The sequence below is a fragment of the Grampus griseus genome (genome assembly GCF_964374135.1).
Source record: "Grampus griseus genome assembly, chromosome: 18".
Lineage (NCBI taxonomy): Eukaryota > Metazoa > Chordata > Mammalia > Artiodactyla > Delphinidae > Grampus > Grampus griseus.
In genome coordinates this window covers 61382582-61403401 of record NC_139012.1, presented here as the reverse complement: position 1 = coordinate 61403401, position 20820 = coordinate 61382582, and positions in this window count along the sequence as shown.

Genomic DNA, 20820 nt, shown 5'->3' with positions numbered 1-20820 from the left:
TCTAGCCTCCAGAACTGTGAAGGAATTGATTTTTATTTTAAGCCACCCAGTTTGTGGCACTTTGTTAAGGCAGCCCAAGGAAGTGAATACAGCCCTCTACAGTCTAGATCAACACAAACCCAAGAGTGATCCTTTTAAAAGGTGATTCCAATCATATCACTCCTCCAGTCAAAACCCTCTAATATCCTCCGTGTCGAAGTGCTTACAGTTGCTGACTTACAGTTGCAGATCCTCTACAATCTCCTCTTCCTGCCTTCACCTCCCCCTTAATCCTCACTAGCTGTATGGCTTCCTACTGTTTCTTGTACAAGCCAAGCATGCTCCCACCATAGGACCCCTGCCTCTGCCTAGGAGGCTCCTCCCCAGATACCCATATGGTTCCTCCCTCACCTGCCTCAAGTCTTTGCTAAGGTGTCATTTTCTCAGTGAGGTGTACCTTGACCACCATTTAAAACTGTAATCTACTTGGGAATTCCCTGGCAGTCCAGTGATTAGGACTTTGTGCTTTCACAGCCAAGGGCCCTGATTAGGGTTAGGGTTTGGGCCCTGGTCAGGGAACTAAAATCCCACGAGCCATGTGGCCAAAAAATAAATAAAATTGTAATCTACCAACCCCTACACTCCCCAAACTTGTTATTCTTCTCTATTTTTTCCATCTTGCACAGCATCCTTTCACATATCATATAATTTACCAATCTATTATGTCTTCTCCTCAAGCTAGAATATAAGTGCCTCAGAATGGGGACTTCTGCCTGTTTTGTTCATGAAAGCTGACATGAAGAAAGAAATTAGTAAATATTTGTTGCATGGGTGAGCCAAAATGAACGAATGATTCTGTTGGGACAAAACTGTGATTCCGTAACAAGGCATCTTAAGGTAGATAATCCTCCTCCCAATGGCCTGTGAAGACTGAATTCTTGGGTCAATGTATTTTTAGGCCATATCCCCCAGATCCAATTTAAACTAGGATCTTTCCTAGTTAATCAAATGAGGATTAAATGAGAAAATGTACATAAATGCAGCTAACATTGTTCCTGGCACAGAATAGTTTCCAATAAATTAAGTTTCTAACCACCCCCCTTTTCTGATAAGCACAGGATTTGATTATCCTGAAGGAGAGTCTAGGGTTTCTTTAATATGAGTCCTTCTAATGACAAGGACAAATTTATGTGGGGCCATGGCATCACATGGCTCCTGGCACCTACACCAGAGACTGCTCTTCTAGACTTGAGGCTAAGCAATGACATGTTGGCATGCCAACATGAGGGACAGGCAGAGCCAGAGTGGTAAGTTATGGAAATTCTGTTCCTGCAGCAACAGGAATTCTTGCTCCACGGGGGGATAATTTTTGCTGTTAAGGACCTAGTCCTTGCCCCTCAGTGCCTTCTGGCATTTTGTGTCAAAGCACAGCATCAACACAGAGGACCCAGAGGAAAGAGACAGTGGTTCTGTTCACCACCATGCATGGGCACAGTGAGCGCTGCTAGACACAGCGTCCCATTGTGGGCCCCCCAGCCCCTGGGACTGACCTTTCCAGGAGGCAATGAAGTCACTCAGCCATAGCTGTCTTAGTGGAAGGACATGTGTATCTCCTAAAGGAGAGCTTAGGTAGCTAACTTATTCTAATTCATACTTCTCTCTTCTTATCCTTTTGCACTGAAATCATGCAAGATTTCATAGAATCTCTCTCTGAAGTTCATCCTCCATTGCGTTCGTGGTCACCATGTTGATAAAATATAAAACCATACCCTGGAACCCCTGAAAACAGTACAGTATCTTGATGAAGCATTTACAATTTTCTAGGAAAAGAGAAATTTCAAATTAGAAAAAATTCTCACTCTTATGTATATGTTATCTCATTTAATCCCCTCAGGAGGTGGGTATTACCATTTTATAGATGAAAGCAATGGACTAGATAAATTCAGAAAATAGCACAAGTTTGCTGTCTTAGTTTCCTAGTGCTCCATAAAAAATTGCCACAAACTTAGTGGTTTAAGACAAGAGAAATGTATCCTCTCACAGTTTCTGAAGCCAGAGGTCCAAAATCAAGGTGTCAGCAGAGTTGGCTGCTTCTGCAGCATCTAGGAAAGGATCTTTGCTCGCTTCCCTCCTAGCTTCCGGTGGCAGCAGCCAACCTAGACATTGCTTGGCTTGTAGACACATCACTCCAGTCTCTACCTCCCTCGTCACAAGGTCTTCCCCTTTGTGTGTCTGTGTGTACGGTAAATCTCCCTAGCCTTTCGCTTAGAAGGACACCAGTCATTGGATTTGCATCTTACTCTAAGTCCAGGATGATCTCACCTCTGGATCCTTAACTTAATGATATCTACAAAGACCTTAGTTCCAAATAAGGTCACATTCGCAGGTATCAGGGGTTAGGACTTGAATGTATCTATGGGGGAGGGCACAAGTCAACCCACTATAGTCACTAAGAAGTGGCAAAGCCAAGAATCAAAACAAATTCTATCGATTTTAGCATTCTAAGTCCATACAGCCTTCCACAGTGATCCCAGAGGAACGAGCATAATCCACGTTATATTTGAAGCTGGCTTGAAGACAAGTGCCTCTTACGGGTGGTCTTCCTTTCCCAAGAGAAAATTTTTATTTTAGCTTTTCTCATTATTTTTCTGGATCCAAATGGAATGTACTTGGAGTCAAGTCCTTCTGAGAATTTCTTGGGAAATATGTGTGAGGGTTATTTTAATGTTAAGCGCACTTTGCATCATCTCTCTTCCTTCCTAACAAGGAATTGAAGTTATTCTGAGAAAGAATCCAAGTGCACATGACAACAGAGATTCTAGCCGCAGTGCTCTGGTGCATGCTGAATTTGTAAAGATGCTCCTGACATGGGAAAGAGTGCTTTAGAACTACCTGTTATGTCTGAAGTTTTTGAACAATAAGAATTCATTGGGGGTACTGTACAGTAAAGGACCAGTAATTCTAGGTTGTCCAAACCCTGCCCATTTCAGAGAAAGCTTTCATTCTTGCTCAGCTCCTAGGAGATAACCTCTAAGTCATTGGAATATCCTGTCAGATAAAATTGTCTTTGATTACCTAAGGGTCTTTGGCCACACCAGACAGTTTATGCTAACAACGTGACTTATGATGGGACCCTTGGGCCATGTGGTATCAGGTTGATCTCTGGAGTTAAGTCAACCACACAAGCGGTCAGCCATGCCTATGTGATAGAACCCCAATAAAAACCCTGGACCCCAAGGCTCAGGTGAGCTTCCCTTATTGGTGATACTTCATGTGCATTGCCACACGTTGTTGCCTACAGAATTAATTGTCCACATGACCCCACTGGGAAAGGACAACTGGAAGCTTGTGCCTGGTCTCTCCTAAAATCCATCCTATGACCCTTTTTCTGTTGTTGATTTTAGTCTATATCCTTTCACTGTAACAAATCATAACCATGATTATAACAGCTTGGCTGATTTCTGTGAGTCTTCTAGTGAATCACTGAACCTGAGGGTGGACCCTGGAAGACCCTCTGGGAATCTGAAGTGGACCCCCAAACACAGGAAATACTGTCTAATAAAAGTCTATAATTTTTTAAACAATGCATGGTTCCACTAACATTCAGTTTGGTCAAAGTCCTGCTGAATTATAAATTCCATTACAGTGAAAACTCTGCCTTTCTATGCTGATCTTTACAACCCTTCCTCTCCACAATACACATACAGAGCTTTGCATGTAATAGGCGTTCAATGAGGAGCAAACGGAAATGACAATGAATTCTGTGACCAGACTGAAGAAAACTCTCCTATAAATGGAGCTGACTCGTTAGGCCATTGGTGAGCACCGTTGTCAATACATTTCTAAATAGGATTCAACTCACACAATAAAGATGTGTGCCTCCATTGGATGGATTTTGAATGATAAACTCTCCTAAGGAAAACTCTCCTCTTCTTTGAAGTCTGTGTTCCCTGACTCTGTGGCTATGCAGACAGCACTTAAACCACGGGCAAGGCTGGCATGTCTGAGGGACGGTGACTCCTCAGGACTGCTGAGGAAAGAGGAAAGCTTCTGGTGGTGGAAAAATACAGAAAGAGCAGAAGCCCGCATCCTTGCTCTTCTCTCCTTGTCTTCCAAGCGGCATACTGTTTTCCTTCTTGGTTACTCTCCAGACAGTCCCACCACATACCTTCCTGACACAGAAAGTCAGGGGCTCAGCTAGTCCAACTTCTCCATTGCAAGTGAGATCACGAAGGCCCAGGAAGCAGAGGTCTCTCTCCCAAGTTAGCCGCAGATCCAGGACTAGAATTCAACTCTGTCCATCAAGAGAGCTTTCTTCTACCTATCCTGTCATCAGCGGGACTTTGAGCTCCTGTGGAGAGAAACTGCCGTGTTCATCTGATGGGCACAGTGTCTGGTATATAATAGATCTCAAGAAATACCAGAGAATTAAATATATGAAAGCTCTTTTCTTCTATCTTTTCTTCTGTGTGCTCTGCAAGAGACATTGTGATTACGGATGACCTAACGGAACATCTCTGTTGAGGTTAGAGAGAGAAAGGGACACGAGAGAGAAACTACAGAGGGACATCCAGGCCTGGGGTAGCTAAGGAAAATCAACAGTACGGGGTCAGCCCTTTCCAGGCTTTTGTTATATGTCCTTTGTGTCTGGAAACCCAATCTTGAAATCACCTCAAGCTAACCAAACTCACAAGAGACCAGAAGGCAGGTAATTAATATTTAGTGTACCAAAGGGACTAGGTATCTGAATTAGCTCATCAACCATTCTCTCCTTATGGGAAAATCTAATTGGAAAACCATATCCACTAACTGTGTGTCCCTAGGGGGCCAGTATGAGCCCTTATTACTCTCACTCCAACCCCTAGCACTGTGAATGAGCACTCAAAAAGTTATTCCTTCGTAGAAAGTAAGCTCCAGGAGGACGGGCACCTTGCCTTTCTTTTTCACCAGTGTATCCCAGGCACCTAAAAGAATGCCCCTCACATAGCATATGCTCAGTGAATATTTGTTGAATGAACGAAGAATTCTGTAATCAACATAAAATTAGGACAAGGAAAATTGCCCTGTTGGCGGTGACAGGCTTAGGTGGAGTGATACAGCCATCTCTGCTAAGAAAATAGAGCTGCCAAGCAGATGGGATGGGCACGTGTCCCCACTGGCACCTTCACTGGAGGGTGCTGAAGACACCGATAGCACTTAGCTCCATGACCTCCCTTCACTTGGCAGATCTGCCCTTGGGGTGTCACATTCTCTCTTTGGACAAGGTACAAGCCAGTTCTAGCACCCACCTTGCAATCACCGCACCTGGTGCCTACACCTGGGCACCTGGTCATCTTGCTTGAGAGTGGGTGAGGCTTGCTAGAGTCTCCCCAGCTGCTCCTCTGTATCTCTTGGGGAGAGTCAGTCCTTTGCAGCATATGTTGATTCATCCTCGTTTCCTCCCCAACGGGCAATTGAGTTTCCAAGTTCAAGGCTCCCAGTAGTCTAGCCATTGTCTGTAGCAAGTATTCAGAAGGAGTCATGGAGGCAGCCAGGAAATTAAACACCCCGCGCTCTGCCACCAGACATGAGATCCTCCCGAGCATCTAGCTGTCAGCTCTACGTTCACTGTCAAGTCTAACTAACATGTTCGTAATTCTTACAGTTTAACAACACTCTTACACGTGACATCACTTTTTTGCTGTACACCTGAAACTAACACAACATTGTAAATCAACTGTACTTTAATAAAAAAAACTTTTTTAAGGAAAAAATAAAGTATAGTTGACTTACAATACTGTATTAGTTTCAGGTGTACAACACAGTAATTCTTTATTTTTATAGAATATACTCCATATAAAGTTATTATAAAATATTGACTATATTCCCTACACTGTACATTATGTCTTTGTAACTAATTTATTTTATACTTGTAGTTTGTACCTCTTAATATCCTTCACCTATTTTGCCTCTCCTCCTACCACTCTCCCCTCTGGTAACCACTCGCGTGTTCTCTGTATACACATGATATCTCTTGATCTGATGCTCATAATGACCACCTGGCATAGAGGTGAGAGAGCCATGTCACAGAGGAGGACATGGCAGCAGTGAGATTTAGTGCCTGGATTAAGCTGACCCTGCTAATGAAGAACAGAACTAGAGTTTGAGCTGATTTTGTAGGACCCCAATCTAGAAATCTTCCATTATATCCTCTCCCTCTATAAACTGAGGATGAAGGGGAGGTAGTGACCGAACCCAATGGTGTGTCTAGGTCCTATGGAATACAGAGATCAGCAGCAAGATAGAAACAAAACCAGCTGGTAGCCACAGTGTTGAAACCTCCACTCTGTCCCTATCCCCAGCAACACTGCTCCCCAAAATCCTTCTTCTGAAAACCCCTACCAAAATGATAGTCAAGGAATTTAAAAAGTATAAATGCACAGGGATCAAGAGAACACAAGAGGAAACAATGATGGGCAAGAAGTGTCCACACAGTTTTAGAAGATGCTAAAGGATTGTAGAGATTCAGAGATTTTTATTTGTGTAGAACTTAGATCGCTTAATATGATGACGCAGAAAGTAGCACAATAAGAAAAAGAGATAATTGGGAAGGGGTAAGAAAGTTCGGTATCGTGTGGTGTAATACCTTATTAATAGGAGATGGGAGAAAGGGAGAATTGAGAAAACACAGGGAAGGAAATTTCAAGGAACGAGTACAAGAACATTTAACCAGGCTGAAGGAAATAAGTCTCTGGGTTGAAAGGAGTCCACTAAATACAGTGAATGAAAAGGACCCCTACAACACAGCATCATGAAATTGCAGGATCCCTGGTGTTAAGAGAACTACCTAAAAGCTTCCAATCAAATGTAAAGAACTAAGAATCAGAATGACTTTGGACTTCTCAACAACGCTGGAAGCTAGAATATGTCAGAGAGATGTTCCAAAATTCTAGGAACTCAATCTATCAATTGCTACGTAGAATTGAGACATTTTCAGGTGCACAATAAGTCAAGATTTATGTCTCATGTCTGCTTTCTCAAGAAGCTACCAATCAAGAGAGCAAATGTGAGAAGAAAGGGAAAGAATGAATACAGAAAGAAGAAAGGGCAAGGCAGCAGATCCAGAACATTAGGCTCCCACACAGGAGTGCAGCAAAGCGGGGCACCGGGAGGCCAGCAGGGGAGCCCCCTGAATGGCGAGAGATCACCCCATTTCCCAACAGGGCTCCAGAGGGAGGAAAGGAACAGGTAAATTGCCTGATGTCTTTGATCGTGTTCTACAGATTACTCGGCCTCTTTAGGAAGCATTAAAGCGTGGCACAAAAAGGTAACCACACAAATATTCCAAGTGAGACAAATATTAACTCTGGACAATCTAAACATTGTATAAGAAGGAATGTAATGGTTGACCCAGCGTGGACATTGCCACAGCACTAATAATGAACATTCTAAATATAGACTTAAAAAAAAAGAGAGCTTATGATATAACCTAATTGGCAGCTGGAGCGGAGAGGAGAAATAAGGTGGGGATGGGGGATGCCAGGCAGCTACATCTTCATCTACCACAACAGGACGACAGTAGCTCCCATCGGAAACTGACAAGTCAGGAAATAGATGTATGTGTATATTCCTTAGAAATATTCAGTTCAATACCAGAAAAATAGAAGGGGCTTAGAGGAGCTGAAGGTGATTGCCTTCAAGGAGCAGGAATGCAGAGCCAGAAAGACAGAAATGTGAAGCAGGGAGCCACTGTTGTTTCTCTTTCTCTCTTAGTACTATTGGACTTAACATGTGTGTGTATACATACCACTGATAAAAGTTACAAATGCCCAGAGATGGCTAGGGAATGTGGTGCATTATAAAGAGATTTCCTTCAAAAATGGCTGGCGTCAGCAAGCACCCACACAGGATTTAAGATGCAAGCTTCAGCTGTTTGAAAAATGCCCGCACGTGGCCCCCGTCATCCCCCATGCTGAGTCCCCAAGCTCTCACCACGAGATGTCCCCTCACACTCGACCTATTCAGTTACCTGGGCAAACTGTTTGCTCTGCATATCTGGACGCTGAGCGCTTTCTCCAGGAAAAGATTTGTGCTTTTCCATAACTGATGAACAATGTCTCGTACATACCCCCAAGGGATATTTTGTTGGCTTGGTCCCTCCCCGGCCTTTGCCAAAAAGCAGCTCAAGCTGCCAACTCTTGTGAGTTCTAGAACCTACAGGACTGAATTATGACTTTTGAGGGCCCAAGGCCCCTCACCTTCATGGCTCCTTCCTTCATAAAAAAAAAAAAAAATTATATTTGATGACCACACTGGTATAAAGATTAGTATAATACAGGCTGGATTCACTGTTATGTATTCATTAAAATGTGTTTTTTCTTCTGATTTGAGAGCAATTAAACCATTTTCACAGGCCCTGAGGAATGGCAGGAAGAAAGGCCAGCTGACCTCAGCTCTCTGCTGAGGTTCTGGGAGAAAAGTGTCAAAACGAAATAAATGATAAACACCAAATGGAACAAAGTCATGGTCAAGTGTAAGCTGGTGTTTGTTAAGCAGTTACTATGTGCGTTGTGCTAAGCAATTTGCTGACACATACTGTTGAGGTCCCTCAGCGCCCCCCGAGGCAAACCCCACGTCCGCTGACGTCCAGTGGCCCCAGAGGTTAAGTTTAGCGCCCAAGTTCACCAAGCTGTGAATGGCAGCCCAGTGTGGTGTGACCGCCAAGCCTGGCTCTGCCTGCCTTCCCCTTAACTTCTCTGATGAGGTGGGGGGGAGGGTCTGCATCTGTTCCTGTCACTCTCTGAGTCCTTGCCCGGCCCCACACTTTACTGCAGTTTCCAGTAAGAGTGAGGTCAGAATCTGATACACGAGAAAACTCCAAAAATGCGTGTTCCTTTGTATCTACGGAGATCAGAAAGTCGGTGACATGTTTTCCCCTTCTGATATAGAGTCCTCATTGGCACCCTGTGTTCCCATTTCCCACACTGTCATGAGCCGGCCTTGGTGGCAAAAGCTGAGCCTCCATTTCAGGTGGTCACCTTCTGCGATGTCTAGACTGTGACGAGGCAGTAGCACAAGCAGAGACGCCTACTCTGAGAGAACTCCATTTCAGGTGAAGTCATCACCAGCCAGTAACTGCAACTCCACATCGTTTTCCTCAGCTACTCCCCATTTCTGTCCCTGGGTGAGAGGAGGTGTGACCATCTGCATTTATAGAGAATCCCAGCTTTAAGTTAATCAATCAAAACACTTGGCTACCGTGACAAATCCTTCCCTGAAAGCCAGAAAGCTGAACCCTGGTGCGCCTTCTTTGAAAGGATGATTTGGGCTGCTGCAAAAATCTCAGCACAGACCTCCTAAGCCTCACACGCTGAGGAACTCGTTCTCTGTGGGAAGACTCATTCATTTATTCCAACAAGGTGATTTCCCTTTCCACCTTTCCTAGCCCCCTGTCCACCTCTGTACCCACTCCCCAAGCGAAAACACTATGATTACAAAGCAAAAATATCCCCAAGAACAGAGAGACTTTTCCTGACGTAAATGAGAAACCACGAGAGGGTAGCTCGAGTCCCTTCGAGGGCTGAGCCGGGCCCCAAGGCAGTGAACACACTGGTGTGACATCAGCTGTGACGACAAACTGCGGAAAGCTGTGAGGAAATGATCAAGTGAAGGAAGGGCAGCCCTGAGGCAGAAACTTGATAAGAGACAGAAAGCTTCAAGAAATGAATCACCGCGATGAATATTGGGGTTGAGCCCCACACTCTGACGGGTTACCTCAGAGAAATGGTTCAGAGAGGGAGGCTGTAGGAGAGGCAGGAATCTCCACTTTATATTCTCCTGGAGGTTTGAAACATTTGTTAAACAAAGAGCTTGCTTTACCACACACACGAAAGGATTACAGGAAATACATTATTACTTTCAACTACTGCATAAAAGAAATTAAATCATAGCCATGGGAGACCTCCAGGCAAAAAAAAAAAAAAAAAGGTAAGACCAGAGAAGCCGGAACCAAGGACTTGAATTCCTCTCTCAGCTTTCTGCTTCTTAGATTCTTCGCGTGAAAAATGCAGAAGTTATGATACTTATCTGCCAGGGTCACCGCAGGAAGATTACAGCGGATGGTAGTGGAAGAAAGCGCAGGGTGTCTTTCCGTTTAACCTCTTATCTCTAAACCCCCTAAGTCTGTGGAGGATGGAAGTTTAAATGCTATGTCCCCAAACACAATATGCCCAGCGATTTTCCTTCAGGCTATGTCCAGGCAGTCTGGGGGCCAACAGCTCTGAGGATCTGCCCAGCAGACACAAGAACCAGCTTCTGGCCTGGTGACCTCTCAACCAGGAGCCAGGGCAAAGCTCACAGGCCCACACACACGTCACATAAACAGGTATGTACGTGCACCCTCGGGTCGAGGCAAACGTGGACATGTTACCTGACACCCTCATTAGGTCGCAGAACGAGGTGACAGAGAGGTCAAAACAGGTGTGTCAAAGATATACACAGAAGGGGCATGATGCTCAGGGTCGGGGAAGGAGTGTTTGCCCCAAAGCAATATTCAGCCACCAAAAGACCCTGCTGAGGGAGGGTCCTCTGAATTCCAGGGGTCAAGCAAAGCTGCCATGAAACCCTAGTTTGCTCCTTCTTGCTTTACTCACCCTCTACCTCCACCCACCCATCCACCGCACACTTGGCTACCTCCCCAAGTTGGGGGAGGGGGGATAAGGGGGCGTCAGTCTGCAGTGGGAGGGTGGGCGTGGGGGACTCCTCCCAGGGTCAGACCTAGAACTCTGCGGGGAAATGATTTACACCAGCTCTAGTTGCTCCAAGGACCAGCATCTCAGGCATCACTGGAATTTTTATAATACTTTTTGCCGCTCTGGAAAAATGTGTTCACCAAGCCTTGATCTCTGGGTTCTTGGTGTTAAAGCAAGTAGATTATTTAATCCTTTCTCTTGTGGAAGGAGAACAGACTGAGCAGCCCATTCCGGCTGTCAGGACACATTCTTCTAGTCTGTAAGGGGGAAACTTCTCATAAATGAGGGCTCTGCCTTCCGAGATGGACAGGAACAAGCTGGGCTCTGTGTTCAATGTGTTCAGTCCAGGAGGAACAGTAGAAGCTGGGCAAAAATTCATAGGTTGTATTTTGAGGTAGGCTGGCATAGAGGTTAAAAAGTGCTTGACAAGTATTATTAGCATACTAGCGTCGAGGATGCTGGAAAACTTCAGGCCCTGTGGATCGTCACCCAATAAAACATTATGAAGCTGCTTCCCCCATTCCACATACTACCCCAGAAGCTCTGTGAAGGGAAACTTCCTCACTGTGGCCTGTCTTGGGAGAAGGTGTGGAAAGAATAAATGCTGAGAAACAGCTGAAAAAGACTTCAAGACACCATCCAGGCTAACTCCCTAACTTCTGACAGGTAGGTGTTTTTGTCACCAATTTATAAGTGAATGGTAACTGGGGCTGGAGGGGTTCAGTGACTCACCCAAAGTTACATGTCCAGTGATGAAGAAGCTAAGGTGAAAACCCTCAACTCATTTCTGCCTTCTGTGCATGCTCTTTCCCCTGCTCTGCGGCTTCCCTAGCCCAGGGAGACCTTAGGGATGGTTTCCTGGTCAGTGTGGATTTCTACCACTCGGCCATTACCCACAAATTCATCCATCCACCCACTCACCCATCCATCCATCCACCCATCCACCCATCAACCATCCATCCACCCAGCCATCCATCTACCTAGTCCAACAACAAACATTTACTAAGGACCTACTCTGTTCCAGGTTCTGTACCAATCCAGGAGATGTAGGTAGAAAAACAGGTTAAGAGGCAGCTCCTTCCCTTAGGTGTTTGAGGCTCAATGGGGAAGGCCCATGCATACTCACCCACCTGCTAGATTCGGGTTCAAGCTAATAAGAATAGAGGCTTGGATGGGGCAGACAAGATGGGGTTGGTGAGGGGGGACTATGCAGAGAGAGCTGCAAAGGAGAGGGCTTTCCTATTACAGGCATGGGAGGAAAAAGCACCAGGAGTGTTCTGGGAATGCAAGGAGGCCATGCTGCCTGGCTAGGTGGGGTATACAGTAGGTGGTCTGGGTTAACAGAGCACCAGCAGAGACAGATTCAATGCCCTGTGACCTTCTGGCTGACCCCACCCGTTGGCAAGTAAGAGAGATCTGAGGGACAGGCTGGGACATGTGCGGACCTTGACTGTTGGTGTTGGTCGTTGGCACTTGATCCTGTGAGAGGAGTCCTCTCTCTTGTGTCTGAGTCATGAGTCAATCCAGGGAGATTTGTGTAATTGATGTCCTGTTCCTAAGTGTTTCTAAAATGTTCTTTCTGCCTAGTTTGCTTCTAGTACCCACCGGGGGATTCTGCTTCTCTGTCCCTCATGTCTCGTGCCCCAGTATCTACCCGTGTTCACTTCCTGGGTGTTGCTTTTTGGTGGTTGTTTTTGAACTTTGTGTGTGGCCAAGTTATAAACAACTTATTTCATTTCAGAAGTCAGAGTATGCTTACCCGCCTGATCCTACACATGCTTATCTCTGATGGTACAAACACTCCCCTGTGATTATACCTTCCTGTTGCATCTCCCCACGCAGTTTATCAGGAATAAGTCCACCCTTGACAATGACCCGTCCTGCTGGCTCTGTTTCTTCTGTGTCATCAAGCTCCCTGTCGCCTCCCAGAGTGTAGCACTAGCTCGTGTTAGGCCAGCTAACCCAGAGACTGTCAGCAGGTTCCAACACAGACTCAGCTGCAGTCAGAGGCTGGTCGGAGGCCAAACTCTGAAGAGGGACTGCAGCCTTCCTGTGGGTGGAAACGCCTGACTGTGGCAACAGTCAGGGCAGAAGCCAGCGGTGAAGACTTTGGTTGTTCCTGATTCCTAAACCATCCCCCAGATTATCAGGTTAACTCAGAAAAAGGAAAATAAGGGGTCTTTTCCAAATATTTAAAATGTGAGGGCTCCCTTTACTTCATACAAGCGCTACTTAGCGACAGAAAGAGTAGGTACCGGGTAGCTCTTCTATTATTGGATTCAGAACTCAAGGGATTCCATAGCCCACACGAATAAAGGGTTTGAGAACCACTGTCCTTCAGTGGTTGAAAAAAAAGGATTTTTCTTTTTTTATTTAAGAAAGGGAGACAAGTGGTGACAGAGATGGAAATGAGGTGAAGACTGAAAGGCAATCATTTTAGGATTTATCAGAGAAGAGAATACACAAACCTCAGGACAGTCATTAATGAAAAGGGTATCTATTATGTGTTTTTGATAACTTTTGAGGGAGGGAGAGTGCATATTCTTTTTAGGTAAGTAAAGTAGTCCTGGGTTATGTAGCATCATTTCTTGAAATGAGAGAGCAACAGAAGAAACAAACATTCCAGTGGATATGAAAATTAGGACGTTTGAATCCCTGTATAGAGTTGCCAACAAGATACCTCATTAAATTCAACTTCAGAAAAATAATGAATAATTTTTAGTGTACGTCCCAAATATTGTAGATTTAAAAATTCTTTGTTTTCTATCTGAAATTAAAATTTAACTGGATATCTTGTATTTTTATTTGTTAAATCTGACAACCTTACTATTGCAGTAAGAATGAAAACTCTCAATAAGCTTGGCATGAGAATGGCATTTAGAACATAAGAGAAAGGTCAGCAAGAGGTCGTCCAGGGAACACCACAAAGGGTTTTTATAGAGGATGTTGGATAAACACTCGGCAAACTGAGAGCATCTTGCTCCTGTGAAAGGCTGGCTTTGTTTCTTAGCGGGATGGAGGCTGCCTTCAGTAACCCCAATTTATAGCCAGACTGGAAAACTCTCCCAGAGTAGAACTGGTTTCCATGGGAACACCCTGGCTGTCAAATACTCGAGTGCCAGGCGTGCAGAGCTTGTAGTAGGTGCTCAGGGAAGAAGCGCAGGTTGGGTGAGAGAGCTGGTAGATGAATTCTCTTAACTTCAGCATCTAAAAAGCGGCTGACTCTTTAATAAGACTAATTAGCCACCCAAAGTGTTCCTATCTGCGCTCACAGGCCAATGTTCAGTTTTTTAAGTATAAAAATGGGCAGATCTTCAGGCAAAGTCAACTCAGCTGGTTAGCGGTAGAGCTGGGACAAGAAGCCCCCAGGCAAGAAACAGTCGTGCTGTGCCATGTGACTTGGCATATATTTCCGTTCAAACATTTGCTTTCTTACTTGATGACTGAGATTTTCATTCTCTCAGGGTCAAGTAAAATCACACTTTTCCAGACGCATCACTCTTTATGCTTTGTGTATAAGACAATTTACACAGCTTCCATTTTCTCAACTTTTTGGTTTGACTGAGCTGATTTATTTTGGAAAACTATCACACTGCAGAGCCATTCCAGCTACTCTCCTTTCTATCTGCAGATTTATCAATATCTAAATGAGCTTGGCCCCTGCCAATTTAGATATGATTTAGGTGGAAACTTTTTATCACTTCTATTTTTCATGTATCCTGTCTCCATTAAGTGATGGTACATGACCATCATTTAAATCTAATCCACACATTTAGCTGGGGTTAGAATATGCTTAGGGCATTACCCTGAAGTTCGATTTCTGTTTATTTTATGTTTCTATGTCTTTGATAACGTTTGGAACCATTCCCAAAGACCTTTGTGTAACTGGCATGTTTTAAAAACTACCTAAATCAACAAATGAATCTGGGTCTTGAGCAGAATATCTCCTATAGGAGAGGGGGTAAAAAAAGCATGAATCAAATTGAGCTTCCTGGTTTTCCTTTGATGCACAGCCCTCCATCACTCAACTCAGGTCTACTGACCTAGAAGCACCAGGCAGTGCTTTACAAATGTCACCCAAAGTGTGTCATCATCCATGACAAAAATCCCTGATCACACTCATAACTCCCCTACTCTCACAGATGCCTTTGGCTGGAATTCCAGAAGAAACTACCAAGTTTCAGAACTTATCCTGTCATCCTTTAGATGTGTGATGAGAAAAAATGCTTGCTTTGATCTGAAGAAACAAAATCTGCATATACTTGGAAGGTGTATTTTATAAACTCACATAGCAGTGGTATGGGATGGACCTGGGGCTGGAAATACTTTCTGAGCCCCTGCTCCATAGCAGATATTGAGCTAGACAGCTGGGAAATATAAAGATTAATTTGCCTCTCTCTCCTCAAAGGGCCATGAGACATGTAGTCAAATAATTATAACACAAGGCTAAATACAATGCATGCCCTAAAAAAGTACAGAATGTTATAGGATTAAGAGGAAGGAGAGAGGATGGACTGGGGAATAATTAGGAAACAGTATTTTAGCCTTGAAAGTGGCTTTTGACGACCAAGACGAGGGTCCAGGCAAGCCAGACAGAGGGAACAGCATAGGGTGTGTAAGGAAGCACGTGCCAGTCCCATCAGTAGGATGCAGGGGAGTGCAGGGGCTGAGCCTGGAAAGGTAGGCTGGGGTCAGGTGGTGCAGGACCTCGAACGGCTTACTCTGGCATTCAAGGTGCCCTGTGGCAGAGAGTAGGTCATCCTCCACACCCCCACTCTCACCCAGGCCCTCTGGCTTCGTTATCTGCATCCACATCGGGCTCTTTATCCAGATGGCACCCCTCTTGCCCCGTCTATATGTGCAGGGAGCTGCCGTACAGTGGCATTTACTTTTTGACAAGTAGCTCCTGGGGACCAAAAGTTATCTTCAAAACCTCAAGAGAGACAGAGAAGGAAAAGTTACTTTCCAGGAAGCCTAACCTTTAAACAATGACAGAGACACATCACAGTCCTGCCCTCCAGGTGACCCTGAAGCAAAGTCTGTAAAGGCCAAAGCAAGCGTGGAGGGATAAGAGGAGTCACTTGAACATAAGTGACCTATTGGACCCCGGCTGTGGCCAGAGTGTGACCCCCAGGTGACCGTGCTCCTTGGGTGAATTAGCACAGCACACTGGAGAACGTTACCCCTTAGGTCAGCCTTCAGAAATCATCTCCCACATCTTCCACAATCGTGTTCTCCCTCTGAAAACTGCCCCAGAAGCACCTGTGGTAGCTCAGTCGGTGGGCTGCCCTCACTCTTGTGTATGCCTCCCCTTTCCCCTTTCTCCCACTTAACAAAAGAAAGACATACACCTCCAACCATCCCACATCTTACCACACACACGGTCCCCAGATGTGAAAACGTGCACCAAACAACAGTGCAAAAGGAAACTTCAGATCTAAGAGAAAAGTCCCATGACAGCAAAGCAAAAGGAGCTTTCTCAAAGAAAATCCTAACGGGGCAGTGCCACAGTCACGAGTACTGCCCTAATATAAGACAAGAGTGCCATGGTTGCCACCAAAAAACAGTTTCTTGAATGGAAAGCAATCAAGTAAACTTTTTTCTCCTGTCAGAAAGCAATTCTAATTTGACCACTGGCTTGACAGTGAGGGCTGGCTTTGCGCACGATGAGATACGGAGAGGGAGAGCATTATTCAACCACTAGGGGGGGCTCAAGCTGCAATTACTTAGAAAACGTGGGAAAGTTCATCCTTTACAACTATGAAGTTGAGGATACAAATCTAGATGTCATCCTTGAAATGTACAGGGGGCACATAATTGCTCACAACTATTTTAGGGGGGTTATGAGCAAAGTCTGAAGATCCCTGGACCTTCAATGTCTCTGCAAACTGACCAGTGTTGGGGAGTTTGTATGAACTGCTGAGCTGAGATTCTAGTTTTGCCCTGCAGAGGGCAGCGTTGGTAAAACGTTACAGGGCTGGAAAATTTTTTTTTTCTAGTGGTTCTTTCTAGGCTAAGTTTCCTTATTTGCCTTCAGATAATTTTAATTCAAATAAGAATGAGTTTTAGCATTTGTGGGCTTGAGAAGAGAGTAGCTGTTTGATCATAACAGAAAGGCCTCTGTGTCAAGCAAATCTTTTCAGAGCCGAAACAGTAGTTTTTTGTTTGTTTGTTTACCAGTTTCTTGATTTCCAGAATCTAACAGTAACCAATACTAAGTAGGTGCTCAAAAAAGTGTTGGATACTTGGACAGTCATGCTACTTCCAGCTCCAGGGAAGCTTTTAGTTAAACACACAGGACAATTGTGTGTCTACAAGACTCACCCACATGCCTGAAAGCCCACTTCACTCAGATTGCTTGAGCCTAACAGCGCCCAGAAAGGGCAGACACCATCTATAATTACAGAGGACTTTGGCACTGGTTGACACGAAATGACCTAAATGTAACTATAGTTGTTTACAGTTCTCAGTGACTCCAGGGAATTATTTTCTGGTGCCATTTCACTAAGAAAATCATGTGATTTCCTGATAGCGAGTTAATTATTGCCAGGTCTTGAATAAATGGTCGAAAATTTACATTTCAAGCACAGGTAAAGCATGTAGGCAAATAATCCATGGCTCGCATTGGACACTGCTGTGTCAGGAATTGAAAGCTTCTTCAAAGATGAGACAGGGAAGGAAGATGAGGTTGAAAGAGCAAGCATGAAGTAATGAGTTTTGACTCTGAGACTTTCAATTCCTCTTTCCAAGAATGTGTCTATTCCCCATGGTGTCCCCCTCACACCCCCAGCTAAGTGGCTACACACTTCTCTTTCTAGATGTAAAAACTGCCTTCAGGGAAGTTTTAACTTGTGAGTGTTGGCTGCCTCCACTAGGGTATTTGATATTTGTTTAATTAGAACTGAAATAGAAATTTTTGCTCCCGGTGGAAGAAATTCCAGCATCAGGGACTGGTGTGGGAGGTGGCTTTTTCCAGAGGGTGGGCCTTGTTGCTGAGACATCTGGACAGGTGTAAAAGGAGCGCCACAGACTCCACTCAGCCATTCTGTCTGCTTGCCTGCACCACGGCACCACCCAGACAGAACATCAATGTCAAGGGATTTGCTGCTCTCAAGGGACTGAAAGTTATGAATATAACCTACAACAAGAAAAACCACAAGATTGCTTTCTACTTCCAGTCCTCTTGTGTTTTCTAAAACTGTCAGCATCTCAAAGTGCTTACATGTTTGCCTGTGTCTGATATGTGTATATATGTGTGTGTGTGTGTACACATTCATAAATATTGTACTATATATAGTGTATTAGGTATACATATATTTAAGCACACAGTTAACTGCAAAAATATAAGGCTCACTATATCAGGAACTGTATATCTTGCCAGGAAGGAATCTGTCATCACCACCACCAAAGGCAAAGAGTTATTGACTAAATGCCCATATTCACATGACATTTCTCTGCGCATACAAAACATCCAGCAGCTCTCCCTGAGTTTACCATGTGTATTAAATACCAGCCTGCGCCCTTCCATAGAGGGAAAGGCAGGCAGGGAAAGGTAGACTGAGAAATGAACGGCGAGGACCAAGCAGTTGACCAAATTAATACATACACACTCTGTGGTTTGTGGAGACGAGCGTCCACACTGCATGACATCATGGCCTTGGTTGTGCCCTATTTCTTCACTTAATATAGGCTAGTTATGATCCTGACCCACTGGTAAGCTGGCTTATTCAGGCACTGGCTTATTCCAGACCGAACCACTGGCTTCCTATTTCCAGATGGTAACACCAGATACAACGGACTGAATATTTACGCCCTCCAAAAATTCCTGTGTTGAAATTCTAACCCTCAATGTCATGGTATTAGGAAGTGGGGCCTTTGGGACATGGTGTTTTTCTTGCACGGTCATGAGAGGGAGTCCTCATGAAGGAGATTACTGCACGTATAAAAGAGAATCCAGAGAGTTCCCTCACCCCTTCTACTGTGTGAGGACACAGCAAAAAGATTGCTGTCTATGAACTAGGAAGCAGGCCCTCACCCGACGCCAAATCTGCCAGTGCCTTGATCTTGGACTTCCCAGCCTCCAAAACTGTGAAAAATACATCTCTGTTGTTTAAGCCATGCAGTCTAAGGTATTTTTGTCATAGCAGCTCAATCAGACTAAGACCCAAGGTAAAGGCAGTGTTTATTATACATAGGCTTCAGAGTCCCAGAAACCAGTGCTGTCATCCAGGTACTGACGAAAGTGACCAGGAAACTGGTGAACTGGAAGTTTACTGGAAAGTTCCTTCCAGTTTACTGTTAACTGGAAGACTCAGCCCTAGCCCACCTTCAAATGGAGCTGTAGCCAGGGTGTTCCCTAAGTCAAGAGGGTGAGAGGAAGGAGGGAAGGGAGGACGCTATCCTCCATGTTCCCTGAGAGTCTTTCTGGCCTCTCTTTACGCTCAGTAAGAGTATTGAAGAGGATTAGCCCCAGAGATGCCAGAGAGACAGCATCGGAGGCTCTCAGGAGGGAACTTACGACGTTAAAAGCCACATCCTAAGCCTCAGCAGCAGCCAGGCCAGGCCGGGATAACACCTGCCCCTGGGGAAGAGCATCAGCTGCCCCCGGAGCCCAGAACTTCACTCTTCCAGGCACTTTCTCAGTGATTCAGATCCCAGGAGGTTTGGTGACCCTTGGATAGGATAACGGTTTTGAAGCTTGTGAAAAATTAGTTGAAGAGGAAAAATGTCAGCCCCATACACCCCTTCCTCCGAAGAATTAAAGGTCTTGGCAAGGGCTCTAAAGGATACAAGTAGCAAAGAGATGACCAGCCACAGAGCTTTAGCTTAGTGTTTTGATTCTTACTTTTTTTCAGATAGTCATCGTTTCTTTTACAGTCTCAAAGGGAGTCTGAAATTCATCCGAATTCTTAAAGTAAATCCAATTTAACTGTATCAGATTTAGAAAAATTAACATGTTTTACAATATGTTCAGAAGAAGATTGTGAACGATCTATCTTGCTCAAAATAACAATAATAAAGTGACTGAATTAATTAAAGACCATGAACCACCTATTTATGCCTATCATGTATAGTATATACCTATAGCTATATCTCTATTGGTATCTATATCTATCTAGCCTGAAGAGAACGGATACTAACAAGCAGAACTCCCACTTACTCCTGCTAGGCATTGTGCAGCATCAGTTCCCTTAAACCTCCCAGACAATCACGTGAGGAAACCAAGGCTTAGAGAAGTTCTGGGTTTGCCAAGGTCCAGCAGCTGATAAAGTCATATGGGATAAAATCTAGATCTGGTGAGCCAGCCAGAAGCCAGTGTTCTTAACCAACTGTTCCATCAACTCCCTGGATGCACTCAACAAATGTTTGTTGAGTGAAAAAAAAGAAGATTCCATGAAAATCTTCAAAAAGAAGAGAAGGATATTGTATCCTACTGGTATCAGCCTTTGTAAATAAGTATCACTGGTAAATACAATATCCATGGTTATAGTTAATATATTGTTTCCATCTGTGTCTTAAAGGGAGGAAGGGAAGGGAGAAGAAAAGAGGAGAGGAGAGGACAGGAGTTAAAGCAGCTTTGAGATCTTTGACACATGTCCACTTTCTGTCCCACTGGGCAAATGGAGAACATGCCTTCTGGGAAAAATGTCAAGTCATTCCCTATTTCTCCCAAGAACAACTGGTTACTTCCTTCAGAGGGAGATGTATGATCCCTGCCAGTGCGGTTAAGCACCTGGCTGCGGGAAGGATTAGACATTTGGAGATGTAATCTACCTCATCCTGAAGACCTGGGCAGGGCAACTGCATGAAGCAGTTCATTGCTCCATAAACCCCAAGGATTTGAATGCTGGCCAGAATGATGCTGAGAAGCTTTCCTCTTTCCCGATGGCGTGGCTGAGAGCCCTCACTCCAGGGACTGGCTTCCTGACCAGATGTTTCTCATCCACACCTGTGGACCTTAGGAAACCTAGGGTGATCTCAGTAGGCGCAGCCTTGATTTCCTTCCCATCACCGCCCTTGAGATGTGGAAACTGAATGAAAACCCACACTGGGGCCATCCACTCAAACAAGCAGGTCAGGGAGGGGAACTTCCTCACTTTATGGTCAGCAA